Genomic DNA, 20,967 nt, shown 5'->3' on the forward strand with positions numbered 1-20,967 from the left:
GTAAAAGATAGAAAGCTTTGCTCTCCCTCTGATTATATCAGTGGGTGAACTGAGGTTGAAATCCAGAAGACCTGGTATCTAGGTCTTACCTCACGCTTCTAACTTAAGCAAATTGTTGTAAAATTGGTGTAGCTGGATGGGGAGGACACACCCTGTATTGCAAAGGATCTGGCCCTTTGGCACTAGAGCTGCCCTTTGCAGAGTAGTGGGAATTACATGCTTTGAATCAATCTCCTTGAGGACATCTGTATAATGTGCACTTTGGCCAGTACCTTTTGATGTTCCATGCCATTGCTCACAAAGGAGAAAAGAAGGGCTGTACTTATTTTTCCCCAGAGTTCAACTGGAGGTGATACTATATTCCAGGGAGGTAGTTCTTTACCTCCCTTAATGAGTAACTTTATACTGTGCTGTCTCCTACAATAACAGATGTCACTGCTAGAAGGAAAAGAAGTTATTTGCCAAGGCAGTGAGGTTGTATAAATTGTTAAGAGAGAAGTAAAGGTTCAGGCAGGGAGCTGAGATTACAGCAGGAACCATGAGAATTCCCAAGCTCCGAAGAGTGCTCCTGATTTTATAATTTCATGCACTTCTAGGTAGTGTTTATTTAATGTTTCTGGCCATACTGAATGAAGTGAAAATCCTGACTGGATAGTATATTAGTACTGTGATGACGAGGCAGGTTAGGCTATCTGTTGTGTTTGCTGTGCACTGTTGTATCATGAATTATGTTTATGACTAAGAACCTCAAATACTGACACAGCATCAAGCAAGGTAGGAAAGGGCCACTGTGACCTCTCTTTCATACTAGACATGGGGTTTCTCTGAATTAAGTCTGATTTGGATCAGAGTATCTTAACACAGCAATTTGTCATACTTTTTTTGCATTCATGACCATTCTTCCCTGTATATATTGCAATTATATGAATGTCCATATGACAACTCCGATAATTGTTTGGAAGGCAACTGAACACTGCAGAGTATATTTCCAGTTCATTGTCAAATAATTTCATCCTCCGAAATATGTGTTTTGAATGTCAGTGGCCTGTAGATCATCTGAGAATTGAAGATGCTCAGGGACCAGATTTGTGTGGGTTTTAGCTCGTCTGTAACTTTCTTAGCTCATGGTCTTCTTTGGTCTTTCCTAAAATACTGCATCTCCATCAAAGTAAGACCATCTCAGTCTTTGTCAACATCAGCTGTACATGGAAACTGAGTGGATTAGGGCATCATGAGTAGACCTGCCCAAGGCACTGTGTATGAAATCTGGATGTCACTGAAGTTAGTGTAAATACTCCCACTCACCTCCCTGGCTCTAGAATTTTATTCCTTTACCGATGAAGAACTTTTTCCCTTTGAGAATATAAGGACTGATGGATCGTCTGTTCTCAGCCAGCTTTTTCTCCCACATACCATCCTTGAAGCCTGGTGATGTGGGTGCATGTCCATTAATCATGACATTGGTAGCTTTTGTCTGGTCAGAACACAGCCCCAGAAATTAAGACTGCTGCCTATAGGTGGCTAGTAAATTTGGAAAATTCCTGCACTAGGAGAAGGTGGACCTAGGTCAGAGCATACACAGCACTGAGAAAGAAAAGAAAAGGTCACAGTAAGTTTTGCAGACTGTCCCTGGCACCTTCCAAGTGAGCAGTGCTGGGAAAGCAGGCAGTCCCTGGAAGACCTTGGAATGTGCTTTCATTGTCAGAAGGTAGTTGGACATGTGGCTTTACCCTCTGCCTTTATTCTTTGAAATTGGAAAAGCTCCTTCTGTCCCGCACTCTGTGAAGTCTGGGAGGTACCTGCCCCAGCTGCTCCTCCTGTGCATTGCAGAGGTTTGCAGAGCCTCAGGGATGCGCGTTGCCTGGATACAGGACAGCCATGTATTTCAGCCCCCCAGCCAGCCCTCCAAAAGCGGAGGGCTATGGGTGGAAAGGTGGGTGAATTAATCACTGTGCACTTGGAGGCAGGAGCATTAAGTCCACCTGATGCAGCTTGTAAGTTTGGAGTTTCCTTTTACTTTGCTATCATTATTATTATTCATCATTATTACTGATAGGAGAAAAGTGCAACCCAGCTGCTCAGCGCAGAGATCTGAGGGCTCCTGCAGAGTGAAGCACTTCATGCCATGTAGCAAACCAGCCATTTTGCTGTCTCTAGAGTGTGCATTTTATTTTACATGCTTGTTCTGAGCCTCCTGCTGTTGCTCATGCTACAACAGCTGACAAGTAGCCTTCCTGGCATCATGGAATCAGAGCCTGTGAGCTGAGACCCTGGGAGAACAATATGAAGAAGGCACTGACTGTTGAATATTTAAAATAAATTATTTTATCTTAAACATGAAAATGCTCTTTGCGCTTCATACACATCACTGCTCGGTGACAGCGATTGCCAAGTAGTGCATTATTCCTGTGTTCTGGTGGGACTGTGATAACTGCACGGCAACAACTTTCTCCTCTTTCCTTTGCTGAGCACATGAAAGCTCATTGTTAGCAGGATGCCGTGTTATATAGCACACATGTAAATATGCTTCACTAACTAGGAGCAGTCAAAAATAATTTTTAAGCTCAGTTTACTTAAATTTGGGCTAGCTCATGTTTGGTTTGCTGTATACATGCAGAGTTTTGCTGTATACATCTGTAGAGCACTGTGCTGTTTCAAACAGCACTGGGGAACTGTGTCAGTGAGCTTTAATAAAGTAATGGTAATTAATCTTTAGATTGAGATAACATGCAAATCTCAAATAATGAATCAGAGTCCTCTTGCCCAAAGCACAGTCAATTTGTGTGAAAAATACTACCCGATCTAAGAATATGTACATTCAATTTTAATATGAGAAAACAAATTAGTATAATGAAGTGTGTGTTGGGGGAAATGAACACCTGAGCAAAGTCACATTGAATATTGACTCATCTTCATTGCTGAAAGAGGATGGCACCTTACTTTGAATTAATATTAAAACCAAAACTGTTAGAAGTCTGAAAACCTGGAGGGTTTCAAGACAAACACTAGAAAAAAGTAGAGCAATTTTTCCTAGGTCTTTAGAAAATATTATTTATGAAGGTATTTGCATCTCCGAAAAATGAGTGCAACTGATCAATGACACAAGCCTGTTGTTCTAATGTCGCAGTTCACACTTTGTATTTCTAATGAAGAATGTCAGAGGATGAAAGATGGGACTCACTGAGACTCCTTGTGAGGTGACTGTTGAAAGCCTGGGCTGAAGGTTAGAATCTGCTTTGTCTTCACTCTGTCTGTGTGTGTGTATAAATATACATATATACATACATAGGTATGTATGTATGAAAATATGCACACAAAGCCACTGATTGTCAGTAAATAACACTATTCATAGAAGCTTAGTATCCGCTGTAAGCAGAAATGACAAGCCCTTCTTTCTCCTACTGAATGTGAATTAGACATAAAATTGCTGTATATTGGTACATGGGTTTTGTAATATAAATAGTTTATTGCTCGCTTCCTCGTGATTTCATAAATAAATTTGTTACATGTTTTACCCAATTATTTGTTTGGGTAATCCAAGTATTTGACAGCTAGGGGTACCAATAAAATGCCATATCTTAATCAGATTTTAGTATTAATATCCCACCAACTTGTTGGATTAAGCACTTTATGCCATATAAATTTTCCCGTTTAAAAGTACAAACTCACCCCTTTCTCTTCCCTGATTTTTTTTTCTTTTCTCTGATAGAGACTATATGCAAAAGGGCTGTGTAATTTCTGGAGTGAAAGATTGGATGGGCGGAGTAAGTGGTTCTTGCCAAAATGGAGAGTGGAATAACATTTTTGGGAACCATATTAGCATGAGTGAACTTTTAAAGACAGTGACCAGACTGGAGATTGAGATTCTTCCCTCTGTAGATAGATCTGTGTGAATGACAAGGCTGGGCTGAAAATCAGTTTAGTTGAGACTATAAGGAATTATCACTACTCAACTACCTCTTTACTGGGGAAAAAACCCCAACCCATACCTCACAACATACAGGAGGACAAATGGTTATGAAACTGCAACAAATTCTGATTGAAAAACTGTTTGAAAAAGTTCTAAGCCACACTTAGCTGTGCCACATCACCTCCTCTTCTAGACAACTGATGGTAGTAACTGGTGTGATAGGAATTAAATTGAACATGCATTATTGAAACACTGGATTGAAAACTAAAAACGAAACAACACCTGTTTTCAAGTTTTGATTCAAATAAATGTTGGGATTGTTTTTTTCCACAATACATACAACAGGGAGATCCAAAATCTATAAAAAGCTTGAAGTCTAGTCTCAAATTTTTGTTTAGTGAATCCACAGGTACAGTCTTCACTAAAGAGTTTACCAGTGTTTTGAGCTTCAAATCCTTTGGGAAACTAGAAATATGAAACAGACCAAAAGGCAGTGCCAAAAGAGGCATAATTATTTTCGTAAGGTTAAACAATTAACCTCTCTTTCTAAATTCACCACCATACAAAATTCAAAACTTAAACTAATGAAAGAGAAATGGTACTAGATTAGCAGACCGCTGTCTTTCCCTCCAGCTGTGGGACATCAAGGATGTCTAAGCCTTCATGTTGTGTGGCTTTATTGAAAATGCTCTCTTATCCTTCTGAGTGATGTGGAAGGGATGAGATGTTACAGCTGTGTTTGGACAGAGCCTCAGTGTATTTTGCTTGTCTTTCATGGCATTGCAGAAGCTTCTTTTGCCTCTTATGGATTTTGTTGTTGTTCTTTTGAGACAATTTGCATGAAAAACAGAATATCTTAGTTGCCTTCAGTGTGATTCATGTGATGATGATGAATTTATCCAGTGGAGATGTCATACACATACATTTGGAGTTGGATTAACTGAGTTAATTTCTTTTTAACAAGTATGACAGTGTACCAGTCTATCAGAACCAATGCCACCTTCAAATCACTGATTAGAGGAAAATAATTAAGATCAAATGCTACATTTAGATTCAACTGCAATTTACAGAAGTGTCTGTTTAAACAAGAGCCAACAAAAGGAATCTTGGCTCTGAGGATCACCAGGAAAAAGCCTCTTTACATATTACAGCCATGTAGCAACCAACTCCAGAGATGAATTGCTGGAAGTGACATGTCTGATTTATTGCCCACTGCAGCTTTGAGAGTGTTTGCAAACTGAAGTAAGTGTTATGGTTAGGATGATTATAATGGGGTTTTATTTTGTTTTAGAGAGAGGAAAAAGTAAATATATTTTTGTGGCTTCTGGATGTAGATTACTTCTGTGGTTAATCTTGATTCTTAAGCCAGCCTGGGCTGCTCAGTGTCACTTGTCCTTACCCTGCAAGGGGAGCTGAGGCTGGTCAGTGGGAGGAGAGCCTGAAAACAGTGTCCCAGCACTCACCCCATTGTAGTGGGACAGCAGAGGGGCAGCATTGTGATGGGGCTTTGCCAAAGAGAGACAGGTAGATCTGGAAGAGAAAAAAATTATACTCTTGCCCTAGTGGGAAGTTCTGAGTGGATATCTGGGATCCATGCAGAAATTTTCTGCTGTTTCTAGTATATCAGCAGGTCTGCAGCTGGTTTTGGTTCTGCCTCTCAAAAACATGGATTTGTCAGTTGGAGGGTATCTCTCAATGTCCATTGGTGGAAGATGCTAAGATATAACTAGTTAGTTGTTTTATATAGTATTCAACTGTATTACTATCATTCATTCTAAATTCCCCAAATCATTCCTAACCTGTACATGAAGGAATTGCAAGTGGCCTTTTGAATGGGGACATTTCCAGACATGAAAGACTAAGAACTTTAAGATGTGTAACACATGGAATCATCTTTAAGTTAGGTTTACACAAAAAAGGTTAGTTCTGTCTCATCTATCTCATGAAGCAGATGTCAGGTTTCGAAATTTCAGGAATATTCTTTTCTCTTTTCTTGTGGTCCAAAAATATGAACCCTGATATAGTTTTATTTAAAGAAACAAACAAGCAAAAAGATATAAATCTCTATCTGTACAAGGTGCCCTCTCCAAGAATCCCACTGGTTTGTCCTGGAGAAATTTTTAGGTCAATAGCCTAGCAAGTGGGTTGCTTGTGTTCCCTGATGAGAACTGGGAAGACCAGGAATGTCAGCTTGAATCTTCTTTGTCCAAGGTTAATGCTCCATCGAACACACCTCTGGCTAATTAAAACCGTCTCTCTTTTGATTTAGAGTTCCATCCTAGATTCACAGAAATATCACAAAATATCTGGGTTTGAGTTTTAAAACAAATTGAAGCAGAAAATGTCTCCCCAGTCTGAAAGAAATTCTTAGCTGACAGATTGAGGCTTCATCTGGAAGATGCAACAAGCTCTCAGGAAGTCCATCGTGTTCCATCATGCAGAATGATAGGAAATCAGTGAGTAGTTCTTCCAAACTCAGCACCACTAGAAATGCTGTCCAGACAGTTGCATTTGCAGAAGGTTAGAGTTCCGTTTTTTGTAGTATCAGAAGCTAGCCAGCTGTTCATAAATCAGTAGTTCATATGTCAACAGCCCTAGATAAGCATACAATTTCACTGTGCAAAGTCCCATTTGCACACAGTTTGCACTGGAAAGGAGCCTCTTTTTAGCCAAATAGAAAAGTAAAGCTGTGAAGGTGAGTTGGGGAGCAGAATAGAAAAAGATGAAGAGCTCTCAAGAAGTTACAAAATGTATCTCAGAGCTCATGTTTTCAGCTTCTGGCTAAGCTGGCTAAGTTAAAATATTTTTCTATTGTTACTGTTTGTGCTCAGGAAAAAGAAAATAAAAAAATCCAGTGAGAACAAATTCCTTCAGATATGATCCATCTTTTTGTGCTACCTGTATTGCCAACGTAGGTTTGTGCTTTGCACAACCCTGGGTAAAATTAACTGGATATCCAGCATAACCAGAGAGCATCCTCTCTAGGTTGAGTAATAATGAAGGGATGAACTATCCTTCTATCACTGTTCTTGGCTGATCCTCTCCTGCTCCCTCTTTTAATATGCTTGTCATCCTGCTGGCAGGATGCTGAAGCAGCACCAGCCATCCAGTTAAAATATAAAGTAGTCAGAAGTTTCAGTCAGCTCCTTGAACACGTACTGGACATTCATTGCAATTTCTACAAAAATGTCTAGGCAACTCATTGCTGAGGGTTTTGCCTTATTTTGTAGCTGCTGCTTTACAACACCCTGATTTTAAAATGTAATTTTACAAGTGTTACTTTTACTGACTATATTTTTTTTTCATTGTGTTTTCCTAAATGCTAAGAGTAGGAGCAGACTGGAGAGGCAACCAGTGTTGTAACAAGTAATACAGAACTCTGGCTATTCTTGGTTCTGCTGCTGCTAAATATATTTCCACTGCTTTGGGTGACTGTGAAAAATAGTATTTCATGAATATTCCAAATATATTCAAAAAGCAACTCATAATTTGGTAAGAAACATGCTGTGTTTGGTTAGATTGACTATAGCTAAAACGTTATCTGGTCCTATAGCTCTGGAAAAGAATACTCTAATTTTCTTTTCTGAGAAAAGCTGTGTGGATACAGAAAAGTACCCCTGGTAAATCAAACCTGACTAAGAAAATGGGAAGGTTTTTACCCTACAGCCACTTTTATCTTTCATGAAGTTCCAGAGTCCTAAGATCCAGCAGGGAGGTGTGTGCTTCAATGTAAGACATGGATGTATTGTCAGAAGAGCCAGGGTGGAATGTGGAACCTGAAGAGGAGAGATGTGGTACAGGGACTGAGTGCTGGAAAAAGAGCAACACGAGGAGGGTGCCCAGAGCAGGACTAGTCCTGGGAACTCCCTGTGGATAAAAGGGGCTGAGAAGGGAATGGCAAAGGGGGATGCATCAGAAGGGTAGCTGGCTCTGTCCCCACTGCAGACAGACAGCATGTCTCAGATAGTGCTTTCTGTGTTCATATTCCTTGCTTTCCTGAACAGCAACTTCTCCACACTTCCCCAAAAACTTTTGAAGAAAAGTGGAGGGGCAAAATGATTTATTGAAAGTATAGTACTGAGTGATGCTGCAGTAATAAGCCTGCATGCCTGGTAGAAAAAAACTACCCTCAACATGATGAAAAATAATTCCCCCTGAGTCTTCAGCATCCTGCCTGAGTCACAAATTCCCCAGGGCAGAAAACAAAGTAAGTAAAAAAAGTTTGTTTTCACATAGCAAAGCCAAAACATGTCCAGTTCTGATTTAAGACTAGTCCTGGGAGACGTCTTTTTTTTTCATGTAACATTGGGGCCAGTATTGGTGAGTTGATAAAAATACAAATTGATTTTTTTCTCATCCAATAGTGAAAGCAGCTATTCCTTTCCCTGGGACTTGTGTCTGCATGCTGTGACTGCAGCTGCCCCAAAGTGTATGAGGACCAGGGCGCAGGGAAGGTTTAGATACATGAGTCAGATTTTCCACAAGTGCAGCTCCTTGTCTGGCCCCAACAGCCAGCACCAGTGGGACTTTTTCCTGCTCCTTCCTCCCTGTCCAGCTGCCTGCACAGGCTCTCCCATCACTCCTCTTCTGGTGCTTTTTGCCTCTTTGAGGTGTCCCTGGCAAAGGCTTCAACATCCTGTGATTTCTACAAATAGTATCTGCAGCTCCTGAGGGAAACAGCAGAGTATTCCTCTAATTCCTTGAGGTTTTATAAATACATTCTCAACTAAAGACAGTTCATAAATCTACTCAGCCACAGAATTGCACAAGTTTGATGAAAATTCTCCACTTACGATGGGATAAGAGAGCAGAGGGTGAGAAGACTTAGTGCTAGCAAGTGACCCCTGTCTGGAAGCAGTCTGCTAATGCTTTTTTCATGAACTACTGCTCAGGGCTCGACCCAGAAGCACAATAGAAGGTGCATTATTATTGCTGTTCTGATTATGGCTGATAATTGTGCTGTTCTAATTTACAAATTTAATGGTTTGTTAATAATGTCTGATTTGGGAATATAGCATAGTCTACCAACTAAGGGTGGCATAATGCCATTAATAAGGGTAATTGAGGTTGTTGCTATGATCTTGTTTGCTCTTCGGTTTGTTAATTGAAAATTACTTATCTTACTATATGATAGAAATAATGCTGTTCCCCTGTGAAGCCTGGGCATCTTGAAGGAAAAAGGGATGTGTCAGTCTGCACTGTTAATACATTGTTGGGATATCTGTACAGCAGTGAGCATACAGATGTGAACCACTCTGTGTCCGGTGTTGTGTTGTCTGTGTTTATATTTTGTATAAATAACGGCATGCACTGTTACTTATGGTTGCATGTGTCTCTCACTGCAAGAATCAGTGCATAAGGCTGTCTGGAATGCATGCAATTGATTAGAGAGCCTTTATGGGAGAAAATGGAAATGAGAGACAGACAGGCTGCTGAGTATTTAACCCTGGAGAAGAAACTTGGCATTTCATCTTCTATCAACGCTTGCCTGTAACTACTATTAACATTAATTATGGAGATACTTAGTGAACACCCTGTTAGCCTTAATTAGAGTTAATGGAAGATACGCGTGGATGTTAACAGGACAAGAGACAACCAAGCTTCCATTTCTAAGGTTAAATATTCAGTAGCTCCCTCTTAGACATCACCAACATCCTATAATCATGCAGTCAGACTTATCCAAAAGCAGAACAGTTTCTTCTGCCTTTTTCGTTTTTTTCTTCTCCCCAATTATGGCCACCTTACACTGTTTTTGCTTAAATCAAAGAGCAAACAATGATGTCGCAGTGACCTTATTACCTTTACTAATGTAATTGTGCTACCTCTCCTCTATGTATAGTGCACCTCAGAATCAGACTTTATTAGCAAATAATTTGCTGTCCCTTTTACTGTCTTTTTAATGAATGCTAGTAGAGTCACTTAAGAGACTTGGCTTTGTTCTGAACAGAGACCTTGTGACAAAGAGCTTGGGGCCTGAGTGCTTGAGTAGGTCACGTAATATCCGAGGTCTGTAAAGTTCCTGTCACTGTGCTATTGTTTGAAACTGTAAAGACAAAAAAAAAACTTCCCCTTGCACCCATTAGCTATCTTTGGTATTTTGAAAACCAGTGTTGCTGAAGAATTAAGACTGGAAAATGCAGAGGTTGTCTTATTACCCTGCTATTGTGTAAGATGGCACATCCCTGCCGCTAACCTCTGCCCAGCAGGTCAGTGTCCTCATGGAAACTGCCTTTTCAGGACTGACTTGGAAGCCTGTAACTCTCTCTGAGAGACCTGAGCCTACCTTAGGTGGTGTCACAGAGTTCATAAAGTTGGGTGTGCTCCTTTGGGGTCTGTTTCCTTTGCCACAGACATGCGCAATGATCTCGGATGGTGTATTAGGCAAAAAGTGCACTTTTTCTTCCCGATGACCTATTATATAGTTGTGGGGCGGCCAAGGCAGTGCCCCTTTAAATATTGCTTAGTTGCAACCTTATCAACCTGTAGCTCCCAGGTGCTTTTTGGGCTGGAACCATCTGGAAGGGAGTTCCTACCACTAGCCTGATTGAACATGCTATCAACTGATATAGAACATAATGTTTGATCTTTGTGATGAGAAAGGATGAGTTGTGGTGTGTCCTTGACAAAAAAATACCATCCTTCCCTGGTGTATTGCATAATACTAAAAGCAAACACAAAATTATGTACATACCTCTCTCTCTGTGAACTACAGTCACTACATTTCTCATTTTACTAGCCCAATTGCCAGTGACAGCCTTCCTGCAGGATGGTACCCCATAAAAGATATATTGGATAGATGCCAGTGTAAGGCATCCTGAACATACTTTGGAAGTTTCTTCGTTCAGTCTTTACAATGTCACTTGAATTTCAGTAGAGCTTCATGTTCTAAGGAAACATGTCACAGGTGTTAATGGGTGCAGTGTTTTCTTAAAAGAAAATTTACAAAGTAGTGTTACCCCAGCTTTCCAGCTCGGTGACTTTCTCCTTTTTCCTGAAGCAGTTCCAAGCATAAAAACATCTGTGCTTGGCCCAGGTCTCACATGCACCCGTTTGCAGAAACTGTCCATTGCTGGCTGAGGATCCTGGCACTCACACCTGGGGGGCAGCTGGCTGGCAAGGGGACTCAGAGATGAGACAAGACACGGCCTGTGGGGCTGGCTGGGAAGTCAGTCTCTGCTCATGTTTACCTGGAGGATGAGCTGGGGAAAGACTTTGATTTTAGCCATTTGTTAGCATATTTTCTCAACATTTCTATCTAATTTTCCAGTTGTGCCATTACAAGCACCTGTTTTGTTTTGTGGTGGTCACAGAATCTGTTCAGCTTTGTAACTGCTACTACTTTTTTGATCTAATATGTAAAGTAATGCATTCACAGGTCAGATCTACATGGACCTTTTTTAATGGCCATGTGAAACCTAAAATGGACATTGTATGAAGTGGATGGATGCTAAGAAACCTTTTTCTGGGCTATGCAGAGCTGCTAATTTAGCTCTTATCTGCATAGTTAAAGTAGCAAAATTCCCTACTGCAATATGGCTTACTCCGGTTTATGGGAAAAAACAAATTTTTCTTATGTACCTCCATTTAGATCTGTTAACAAAAAGGATAGATACATCATCTTTAAAAAGGAAAGAAGCACTCGCATTATAAAGTTTCTATTAAATTGCTCACTAAGCCTTCAGGTACAGTAGGAAAGAAACTGATACTGTAAAGGGAACATAGTCATGACATATCATTTTATTTCAGCTAGAATAATGTGGCCTTGCTTGGAGCAGAAGCTGCCTCTCTGATGAGGCCATGGTCTGCTCGTGCGGCTGGGAAAATGAAACAGTCTGACTGAAGATATTGTCAAACCCATCAAGGTTAAGCACCCTTTGCCCCAGGTGAATTCCCTTGTTTTTATAAGCCACTACAACTAGGCTGTAAAATGCAGGTCTGCAAAGGTAGGGTAATACCTACAGGTGGTAACTTAAGGCTGCCTTCGTGAACTAAATCCTGCATTTTCAGTCCTTAAAAAAATGGATGTGTGAAGTAAATTCCTCCCTATCTTGCCTATGACTCATATAAATGTATCATACTTCTTGAAGCAGATTTTCAAAGTCTTTAGCCAAACACATGCACATCGATGCCCTAATTAAAATCAGTTTATTTTGTAGGTTAATAACTTATACCATATCCAACAATGTGGTCATTTTTTCTGTTAAAAGGCTGAATGAGATCTGACATGTCCTAAAATGGATTTTTTTTTTTAATCTCTAGACCAAACAGTGGCCCAGTTGAACAGAATAATTTCAGAATCACTGAAACAATTGTAAAGATTTAAGTAGTGAGAAAATCATTATTCTGGGTGTTTGGTATCAGTGTAGCAGTATTACGTTGATTTACAGAAATTAATTCCCTGGGTCAGTACTGTTAGGCTCTGTAGTTATCTGGCCACCTCTGACTAGGCTTCTTTACCAGAAGGATATCCTGGCTATTACCCCAAAATGCTTTGGAGCCACCTAATTCATTTGTAATCTCCCCAGGATAGCAGGGAAAGCAGCAGATAAGTATTAGCTGAGAGACCTGAGCAGTGTCACCCTGGGATAACGGAAGGATAATGTATTACATGAGAAGATGTCATCTCACCAAAAAATAAATTTCAGGAGCTGGTATTTCATACAGGATATGCAAAGTGCTTAAATGGGAGCTTGCTTAGTGTTCACATTTATTCTATCATTCATTCTCTCATTCATTCTTTTTGATACACAGATTTGTTTGGTTGCTTCTGAGCAAAATCAGATTTTCTAACTGATAACTCCTATGGGGAAATCAGATGACAAAAAGATTAATGTGATGTGTGATATATGGTACAGATGACAGTGTCAAGACAGTGCATTACAGAAGAGAGGGGAACTTAGGAAATAAAAGAAAAAATAGAGCCTCTCATTCAAAATTTGAAGCAGTGGAATCAGTGAGGAAGCGAAATACCAATAAGGCCCTGCTTGGAGGAGGAGGGGGAGGCTCTTTGGTCAGTCAGGGCAAGGTGAGCCCACCGTTTTTTAGTAGCTGCAAAACTTTAGGGAGAGCCTGCACATCTCGTTGTGCTCACCCTCTTGCAGCTCAAGGGGCTAAAAGTGGGGAACTTGGCTCTGCTGATGAGGTGTGCTCAGCTCCAGAGAGTCACTAGCAAAACTAGTGAAGGAAAACCAAGTCAAAGCTATTCTGCAGGGTTTTCCATGGTGGTCCAGAATCATCACCTGGTTTCTTCTTGGCCCATAGGGAGTGTGCAGGCTCAGAAAAGGAGCACAGCCTATCTAAATGATAGATCCCTAAGCACATGTCCTGCCTCTTACATTTCTCTGTGCATTTCTGGTACTTCATCTTCCATGTCATCAGAGTCATGCTGCACTTGCCCCTAGGGCACCTGGGTGCAGAGCTTGAAATATGGGCCCTGAGTGGGAGGAGGCTCGTGCAAATAAGCAGAAACAGAAGTATTAGAAGGTCAATTTAATGAGTGCATCCTGTGTCCAGATTAATGTGCTTCATTCAAACGATGCAAGAACAAATCTGCTTTTCCAAGGGCTGCTATTAGGTGGTCCCTTACTGGGGGAAGTCTTGCATTGCAGCTTTTCTGCTATGAGTATCAGATTATTGTAAATGCCTGCCTCAAACTCCTGATAACTGTGCTGACTGGAAAACTTTTGTTCCTGAATTACTTCCGAGGGAGCAAATGTTGACCCAACATTTTCCAAAAAGCCCCCACATCCACCCCCCAGAATTTATTAGCAACTGGAGCATCCAGGATACTGAACCTTGATCCCAAATGCCCTGAAAACTCTCATGTCTCTGCTGGCCTTCTGGAAGAGCTGGTTCACACCGGTGTCAATGGGAAACAGTGGGCAGGATCGTGTGTGGGATGCTGTGCTGAAGGTGAAGTTTCAAAATGCATTGAGTTGGCAGCACTAAGATTCTAACCTGAATGCCCTTTCCCTCCAATACACAATGCTGTAGGGCAACCTCTGGCTGTCTGGGAGTCCTAGGCCAGTGGTAATGCTGGTCCAGTGTGGAACCTCGACTATGTTGTGGACAGTGTCTTCTTTCAAGATAAAAAAGTTTGCTGTGTCTTTCTTCAGTAGATCCTTGACTTGGGATTCTCCTAGTGAGGAGCTGACATGGTGAACCCAAAGAGGTTTTTCAGTTCAGTTGCCATGAGCTCAGAACTGTATGATCCATATGAAGGATCTCTTCAAAACCTGCGGTTTTGTATCTGAACAGTTTTTAAAAATATTGGCAATCACTCAAAATGCTTCTTTTCGTCTAAAAATAACAATATTTTGCATACTGTCTTCCATCAAGTGCTTTTGGTATAGGCAGCCCGGTACTCTCATAGGATATTGAACTAAATCTCTCAGACTCCACGGGAGGCAGATAAGTGTTGTTGTTAATTATATTAAATACAGGGGGCAGGGGATGAAAACAACACACTAGCTTGAAATGACTCACTACTGTCTGTGAGTTTCTGTGACAGATGTTAGCAAAACTGGAACTATAAAATGGTCTGAGCACTAGACAGGGGACCACAGAAGCTGCCCAGGACATTTGCTGGGTATCCTAGAGAAAAGCCTGGTCAGCTTTATAAAGGACATAGCTTCATAAAAGGCTTTCAGACTGAAATGTGGAAAGCAATATAGGGTTTAAATGGTATTAATGTTCTTATGCAAGCTGGTTAGTGCTTCATCAGACATGCAGAATGGTGACCACAAATCTTGTTATGAAATTTGTCATAAAATTTATCATCAAATGCATTTTCACAGCAAGAATCCATGATGTTTTCAGAAAGATTCTTCTCCCTGTGCTGACACGAGGGATGGGAGAAGAAGCTGTTAAATGCCATATCTCTTGGGACAACTTTTCTTGTCCTTCATGCAGAGCTCAGAGCAACTCCGCAGCCTAATTGTGAGAAAGTTGCAAAAGTGTTGTCTCTTCATGTTCAGAATAGCTTAAACATCCTGTTGTTCCCTATGTTTTCTCAGCCTAAATCTGGGCTGCTTTGGCTCTTTGCTCGGCAAACCTCATTTTGATACTTTTGAAATATGATTTTTTAGCTGAAAGGCAGCATTGCTTTCAAATTGCATGCTGATCAAGATGGGAGGTATAACAAAAGTGTGGTTATAGTGAGCTTCAGCCACTGAAAACTGGTGTGATTTTGCAAGTCAGAATTTAGCCCAGTCCTGACTGAGGTGAAAGTTAACCTGTGGAGTCCTGTCCCTCACAGGAGATCTGCTTTTAAAACTGTGTTCTGTTGTCCTCCCTAAAAAGATTGCCTAGACTTTCAAAAATAGGAATTGCCAGATTGGGTCAGATGGTGTTCTCACTTGTTTTGGTTGCAAAGAGGAAGGTGCTCAGCAGTCCATCGACAGATTGGGTTTTGTACTGATTTAAGACCATGTGAGCAGCTTGTGCCTTCATCATTCACTGATACAGTTGTAATTGTTCCAGCTCCTCTGATTTGAGTTAGAGGAGGTTTTATGTCCCTAGGTTCTAAGTCCTGACTTCTAGCAGGTAAAATAACAGTGAAGACTGAGTAAAAGAAAATTCATCAGTATTTCTGTGGTTAAATTTGCTATTTCAGTTTTGAAAGGGTCAATACCCTGTGAGTGCATGCCGGTTTTTATGTGTATGTATGATTGATGGTGCTTCAGGTTTTGCCCCAAGCTATACTCAGTCTACTTGCAAGTGATGCCAGTAGTGAAGCTTCCACTGCTGGTGTTATGTGTTATTTAGATAACAGTAGAGCTAAAAATCTGGACCACTTCACAAGCAGAGATACAATCCTTTCCCCCAAAGCTCACAACCTTAAAACAAAGACTGCCTGGGGAGACTCTTTGGCACTGTACTAAATATTCTTGCCAAGAAGAGGTTTCTTACAATTGTGGCCTTCCTAAAAGGCACTGTGGGTAGTATCAACACAAAGATATCTATATTACATGCTTTGACCTGCTTTAACCTCAGCCAATCCCCTAGAGATGTAGGAAATATCTGTTCCATTCAAAGGTCTTGCCTTTCAGGAAAAGAGGAGATGTTATACTTTTTGTGGGTGAATGTCACCTCACTGAAGCCATCTGAAAGCCTGTGGATCCATGTCGTCAGCACGTAAGCTGATGTCTTTGTGTGCAAAAATGAATTGCTTCCCAAGTCTCTTCACTTAAGACCACTGCAGATATACTGTGCTTGGGGAATAAGGATATTTTGGGAAAATGGGTATATTGCTCATGACATTCTCTTCCTTTAGGGGGAAAAAAGATATGCTCTTTTAACTTTTAGCTATAGTGGTATGTTTGACCAAATCTTAATGAAAACTGGATACCAAATTTTGCAGATGTTTATGTCCTTAAAAATGCCTTTTTTTTTTCCCCTCCCCTGGCGAAGTTTGAAGTCTGTCAGCAACATAAGTGGGATTTAGATCAACCTCTGAGCAGTTAAGTGATGAAGAGATTTCCATAAGGTCACTCAGTTCCCCTCCCCACATGTGGAAGGATGAGGTTATTGGGGGGAAGTGTTACAGGTGGCAATGGAAGCGAGTTCCCCCATATTCGCACCTCAGCAAAGTAAAGCTCTTGCCTCCTCAAGTCTCTTCAACACACCAATTTACCCAGTTTTCCTACAGCATGAACTGGGTACCTCCAAACCCATGAGCCTCCAGAGCAGTGTGTGGAGAGATGCCCAGCAGCTGTGTGACCCTATGCCCCTTGGCAAGACCATGGCTGATGCAGCAGGATGGCTCATTTGCGAGAGCTGCAGTGCGGGGCTGTTTGTGTGGCTTCATAAACACGGTTGAGGCATCAGTGGAGGAAGTTTAATTAGGCACCTTTTATTTCCTAATTCCTGGAAGAGCTGAAGCTGCTTGCCTGGATTCAAGGGCTGCCAGGCTCCCTGTGCCTGATGCTGTGAGAGGTGGATGTGTTGCTATGGCACTGGAGGTGTCTCCAAACCCCACTGCTCTGGCAGCTGAGCTGGCTCCCAGCAGCATGTCCTAATTGCGGCTGTGCAGCAACAAAACAAATATTCAGAGATTTCCATAAAGGCTGTAATCAAAGGAGCATCCCTGGCTTTTTAATATGTGCTGAATGGGTTCATTTGTAAGCTTATTATGACTTCAGAGAGAGAAGCTATTAAGGTGATCATTAGCTGCCTGTGCAAATAGCAAGGAAAACTGTGGCATGTTCCAGAATATCCCCCTTTTTAAGGTCTGCACTTTCAGGTGCATTAACAATAACCAGCCATGCTGTCTTTCACATTTCCCATGCCTTGAGTAAGGACAAAAGAGAAAGAAGGAGGAGACAGTGTACTGTACACTTTCAAAATAAGTTCAGATGGAAAGAAAAATGAGGTGTTACGAGAGCAGCAAATTCACTAGCATGACATTGTGTGTCTTGATGCAGTATCTGTTATCCACTGGGAAAGCAAAAGCATCTGGGAGCCAGCCTTCAAGTCTTGGCTCATATCTCACTTAGTCCCTCTACTCCTGTCATCCACGTATGAATAGTGCTACGGGTCTTTTGTCTGCCTGGAACCTGATCGTTGCTGGAGTGTTTAGATTATACATCTTATGAATGAAGAGAGAACATTTAGAAACACGTATGCCAAGATTATGGGATTTATTAACTCTTGTTTATTTTCCTGCAGAATATCTGAAGCTATCTTGTGGGCTGTGGCCACGGTTCTCTCTCTGCTCCTTCTTACTCTTTCTTAATCAGAAATCAAAAATATCTGTAGCAAAAGACATTGAATGGTTGGCTGTTCATACATTAATTGATACAGGTGTAGTTGAGATCAGTCACATTTACTTTTCAAACCACATTAGCTGCAATTTTATGTATTAGATTAAGTTCAGGGTGCTGATTACAGTGAAACCCAGTTTAGATTTGCACGTGGAATATTTATAAGATGTGTATCAGTTTGACTATAAGCAGGGTTACTTAGGCTTCTTGTCTGCCTCCCTTCCCTAAGTCATTTCTCATGTCCTTTACGGCATTCAAGTTTTCCTGCACATATCACACTTATAGCTTGTGAAATGTGTGTATTTCTAAATAAATAAATGACTCCAAGTTATGAGCTCAGTGGGATAAAGAATATCCTATTGTGTTTAGAATTCATGACACTTTGGGATGCATTATTATTATTCTTGTTCAAAACATTTAAAAGATGACCGGAAGCAGATAAATAATGCCACTGGTCAGATTACCAGAAATATTATTTTCTGGTTTATTTAGTATTACTGAGATCCCTTATTTAAGATCTGCTTTTCTTACAGACTGTTTTTCCTAACTTTTTCTTTTCTAGATGGACTAAACTGACTGTTTTGTTTTTATGTATGTATAGGCAGTTCCCTCGGACAGACAGTTTTGTTGGTTTTCTGGGGAGTTTTGGGGGTTTGTTGGGGTGGTTTTTTGTATGATAGTTAATGCATTCAAAGTTCTGTTCAGGATTTCTTTCTTAAAAGCAATTAAGGTTATTACTTGCCCAGCTAAATGTTAAACAGTGGGTTACTTTTTCCACACCTCTATCTTATGAAAAAGCACCGAGAATAACCACAAAAAAAAAAAAGAAGTTAACCTATTGATCTGCAGCTCCATTCTGCGTTAAAACAAATGATTCAAGCAGGGGTTTCAGATTCCCTTGCCCATGGGCCCTTGGCTGTGATTCTGCCCAGACAGTCTGGGGCTTCTTTTTCTTGCTAAGGACATCATCATCATCTTTTTGACAGGTGTAGTGGGTTGACCCTGGCCAGACAGCAGGTACTCACTAAAGACACTCTCTCACTCTCCCTCTGCAACTGGACAGAGAAGAGGGAAAAAAAAACAACTAAGAATTCATGAGTAGAGATAAGAGCTGGGAGAGGTCAGTGACTGATTACCTTCGTGGGCAAAACAAGACTCAAAGTGGGGATAAATACTTATATTTATTACTAATAGGATAAGAGCCAAAGAGTGAGAAATAAAACAGTCTTAAAGACACTTTCCCCCCACCCCTCCTTCCTTCCACGTTCTCCCTCCTCCCCCCTAGCAGTGCAGGGGGACGGGGAATGGGGTTTATGGTCAGTTGTTGTTTCTGCCACTGCTCAGGGAACTGTACTGATGTGGGTCCCCCACAGGGGCCACAAGTCCTACCCGGGAGAAACCTGCTCCAGCGTGGGCTTCCCTCTCCACGGGCCACAGGTCTCCAGCAGGACCCCACTCCATCCTGGGCCTCCCACGGGGTCACAGCCTCCTTCATGCATCCACCTGCTCCAGCATGGGCTCCTCCATGTGCTGCAGGTGGGTCTCTGCACCCTGATGGTGCTCCATGGGCTGCAGGGGCACAGCTGCTCCACCATGGTCTACACCACGGGCTGCAGGGGCTTCAGCTCCGGCACCTGGAACACCTCCTCCCCCTCCTTCTGCACTGACCTTGGTGTCTACATTGTTGTTCCCATGTTCTCACTCCGCTCTTCCCTGGCTGGAAATTCTTCTGCGCAACAATCTTCTTTTCTTAAATATGTTATCACAGAGGTGTTACTATCATTCCTAATTGGCTCGGCCTTGGCCAGCGGCAGGAAATCCGTCCTGGAGCTGGCTGGCATTGGCTCCACGGAACAGGGAAAGCTTCTAGCAGCTTCTAACAGAAACCACCCCTGTAGCTCCCCCCCCGCCGACTACCAAAACCCAGCCACAGAAACCCACTACAACAGGACAAGGGCCTGTGGCTCACAATAATCCATTTTGGTAACAACCTTACTTTAAAATCATTTTCCTGTTTTGCCTTGTTTCCTTGAAGCCTGCAAAGTATCAGGAAACTTCTTAAAATATTGGAAATTGTGGTCTGAGGAGGACAAGGTTGCCACAGCAACTGTCCAGTATTTCTGAAATTTCTTGCTTCATCTTTCAAAGCCATCGTGAATGCCACAAACTGCTGAGGCATTTGCTGCAAACAAAGCAAGGCTATAGAAAGAGAGAACAGAAAAGAGCACCAAGGAGTCAGTTGTTGTAAAGGTGAGATGTGTCAGGCTCAGGGAAAAAGTGTTAAATCCCCTCAGCATCTGGAATGCCATGCAAGCGTATGGAGTGTTTCAACACTTGACAGTATCTGACATGACAGTGGATAATGTCACTTGGCTTGTGATGCAACTCCGTGATCCACTCAGGATGGTGACATTTATTCCATCCGGAAAGGAAATATTTTCAGAAATAAGAAGCCAAAGTTAGCCGCCTCCCTTTTGGTATGATAAATAACTGCTTTCTGGGACAGAAGATGCCTGGCAAAGATTGTAACTTATCAGCCAGAAGTGATGAGTTTTTTAATGGGTGTGGGACTGGCCTCAGTATGGACTGGTGAACACAGGGTTGTATTGGGGGTCAGGAGGTTTAACACATCCATTCCCCTTTTAGCTTTGTTTTTCTTATCTGATAAACAAAATTAATGTTGTTATATCATCAGTGCATATAATGTTTGGGTCATCTGTTTAGAAAGGCAGACAATCAGTACCATATGGTTCCATTGTACTGCGGTTAATACAGGGGAAAATACACCTGTGAGCTATCTGAGGACTTTTTTTTAAAGCAGCAGAACTTAAAAGAATTGCAGTCTATTAGATGTGTTGGTTCTGTATGCAGTATCTTCTTTTCTGAGATGGGTGGTGCCTGTGTGTGAAAAGCTGTATGAAAGAGCCAGATGTGATTACCTATCGAACTTTGCTTGGGAAGGGGCCCAAGAGAGCAGTTCATGTTTCCAGCGGTGTGGTATGCACATTTGCACTGGTTGAAATGGAGTGCTCAGTGGCCTGAAGCCATGCTGGCACTTCAAACACATACTCTAGCACTTTTCAAAACGTTACAACATTTAGGAGAATTGGTTCTGCTCTGGGACTTCTGAATTTCCATATTGAATGTCTGTGTACATGTGGGAGATTTTACCTCCACATGATCTCATGTATTCTATGCACACATTTTGCACAGTTGCAAATATAAAACATAGATGGTAATTGTTGTATTATTGGTTTTGTTGCAATGCTGGTGTTATTTGTATGACGTTTTAAG

The 20,967-nt window shown here is 41.4% G+C and overlaps 1 protein-coding gene across 6 annotated transcripts in view; it reads left to right on the forward strand.

Moving 5' to 3' along the window:
* Positions 1-20,967, forward strand: part of TSPAN18 (tetraspanin 18) — a 119,132-nt gene that overhangs the window by 68,458 nt on the left and 29,707 nt on the right. Inside the window, exon 1 of one of the 6 annotated variants that reach the window (XM_027704505.1) lies at positions 1,972-1,994. The exons of 4 other annotated variants lie outside the window; for them this stretch is intronic. The gene's annotated coding sequence lies outside the window, so the exon portion shown is untranslated. Of the gene's footprint in view, positions 1-1,971; positions 1,995-3,200; positions 3,224-20,967 lie in introns of those variants that run through there. One more of the 6 variants, XM_027704487.1, reaches the window with a different exon arrangement.

Source organism: Neopelma chrysocephalum, unplaced genomic scaffold (genome assembly GCF_003984885.1).
Source record: "Neopelma chrysocephalum unplaced genomic scaffold, ASM398488v2 Primary Assembly neopelma1_24, whole genome shotgun sequence".
NCBI classification, from domain to species: domain Eukaryota; kingdom Metazoa; phylum Chordata; class Aves; order Passeriformes; family Pipridae; genus Neopelma; species Neopelma chrysocephalum.